Raw genomic sequence first — 2397 nt, 5'->3', positions numbered from 1 at the left:
CAAATGGACTCAAGGAGGTTGAAAAAAGAGAAAGGCCTTCTAGGCAGAAGGAACAGCATGTATAAAGGCATGGAGGCCTGACAAAGTCAGAGAGGATTCAGGCCATCACGGTTTCTTGGTGTGGCTGGAATATAGGGAACAAAAGAGGCCTAGAGGCGGCTGTTGCAGGTACCTCATGCTAGCAATGAGCAGGCCTTGAATAAAAACAGCCAATATTTCTCAAACACTTGGTAAATGCCAAGCCCTCTATGAGGCCCTTTACATCCATCATCTCCCCCATCAGGCAAGCACTATTTTTATTTTGAAGATGAGGAAACTAAGGATAAGAGGGGCTGAGTAACTTGTTCAAGGTAACACAGCTAGCAAATTGGAAGAGGCAGGATTTGAACCACAGCTTGTGTGTTCAACCACTGATGGTGCCAGAAGGAATAGGAGGAGTCCATGTACCTACCCTGATACTTTAAAAAAAAAAATTTTTTTTTTGAGACAAGATCTCACTCTGTCACCCAGGCTGGAGTGCAGTGGGGTGATCACAGCTTACCACAGCCTCGAACTCCTGGATCAAGTGATCCCTTCACCTCAGCCTCCCGAGTAGCTGGGACTACAGCTGTGCACCACCACACCCATCTAATTTGTTAATTTTTTTTTTTTTTTTTTTTTTTTTTTTTTTTTTGAGATGGAGTCTCGCTCTGTCGCCCAGGCTGGAGTGCGGTGGCATGATCTTGGCTCACTGCAACCTCCGGCCCCTGGATTCAAGCGATTCTCCTGCCTCAGCCTCCCGAGTAGCTGGTATTACAGCCACCACACCTGGCTAATTTTTGTATTTTTAGTAGAGACGGAGTTTCACCATGTTGGCCAGGCTAGTCTGAAACTCCCAACCTCAGGTGATCCACCCACCTTGGCCTTTCAAAGTACTGGGGTTACAGGTGTGAGCCATCACATCTGGCCTTTTTGTTAATTTTTTGTAAAGACGGGGTCTTGATATGTTGCTCAGGCTGGTCTCAAACTCCTGGGCTCAAGCGATCCTCCCATCTCAGCCTCCCGAAATGCTGAGATTACAGGCATGAGCTACTGCACCTGGCCCCTTCCCTGATCCTTCCCATCCCCAGAGACTGTATTTTGCAGGATTCCCTATTCCCCTACCTCCATGGAGAGTGGCCTCCATTGCCTAGGGAGTGTGTCTTGTCTTACCCTCACTCTACCAGGTCACTTCAAGGAGGCCATGGCAGAGCTAGTTCCTTTGCACCATGACATTAAAAAGTCAGTTCCCTGTTACCATTCTCAGTTTTGTATTCAGGAAAAAGGAACTGGCCAAGCTGCATAGAACTTTTTATGGACAGAGAGAATTGTTGAAATGATAAAATACAGTCTGCTGCTTTTGGCCGGGTCATTTCTAGGCACTTCCAGTTAGAGGGACAGGTGCAGAGGGCACCCAGCAGGGCAGCTTCATGCTTAGGGTTTGGCCCTAGGTCACCTGGGTTTGGATCCCAGCTGCCCCATTTCATAGTCATGTGACTTTCGGCATGTTATTTAACCTCTCTGGGACTCAGTTTTCCCATCTATAAAACAGAGAATAACCACAGTGCCTGCCCTATAGGGCTTAGGAGGTTTAGAGAAGATATTTGTAAAGTATCTGGCATGTAGTGAGTACTAAAAAAAGAGAAAAAAAAATGCAATTTGGGCCAGGCACCATTATTATTCTCCATCCATCTTCACAATAACCCATGTGTGAGGCAGGAGGTGTACCCATTTGACAGGCGGGGAAACAGAGGCTCAAAGATACTAAGTGGCCCTCTCAAGTTCACTCCCTAAGTGGAAGAGTGGGAATTCAATCCCAGATGTGTCCGATTACAATGTCCCTGAGTTTTACATGGTCCCTCGCTACCCCAGGGCTTCTATGCCGGTGCATCAAGCCACAATGTCACTTGCAGCTGAAACCACATTGTCTTCCAGATGATCAGCTACTGCGCCAGCAACGCAGGGCAAGAGCCAAGAACACTGTGCTGGGGGAGCATCCAAGCCCCCCATGTGAGCACACCCAGCCCAGGCACTTGTTCCTGCTGTCTCAGGTAAAACTTTGGAAACCTCAACCCCTAATTACTGCCTGGCACAGGGCACCCGGTGGTTTCCGGATGGCTTGTACTGACTCGCACAGTCTTCATAGGACATAGGTCTGAGCTAAATTTAAGCCCCGTCACAGACAATTTCACAGTTTTCTGTGGGGGGGTAATTGAATGGTAAACCATAATTACCGATACAACTGATACCTTAATTCCCAAAACAATCTGTGGAGGTGTGTGGAATTCAAATCAGTCCAATTAGAATTCTATCTTCTCATAATAAAATACAGCATAATTGCTAATTGCCCCCTGGCTCACAATATTTTAAGGTAGAAAG

This window comes from Hylobates moloch, unplaced genomic scaffold (genome assembly GCF_009828535.3).
Source record: "Hylobates moloch isolate HMO894 unplaced genomic scaffold, HMol_V3 SCAFFOLD_10, whole genome shotgun sequence".
Taxonomy (NCBI): domain Eukaryota; kingdom Metazoa; phylum Chordata; class Mammalia; order Primates; family Hylobatidae; genus Hylobates; species Hylobates moloch.
The sequence above is the reverse complement of the archived record's forward strand: the minus strand, read 5'-3'. Positions refer to the sequence as shown.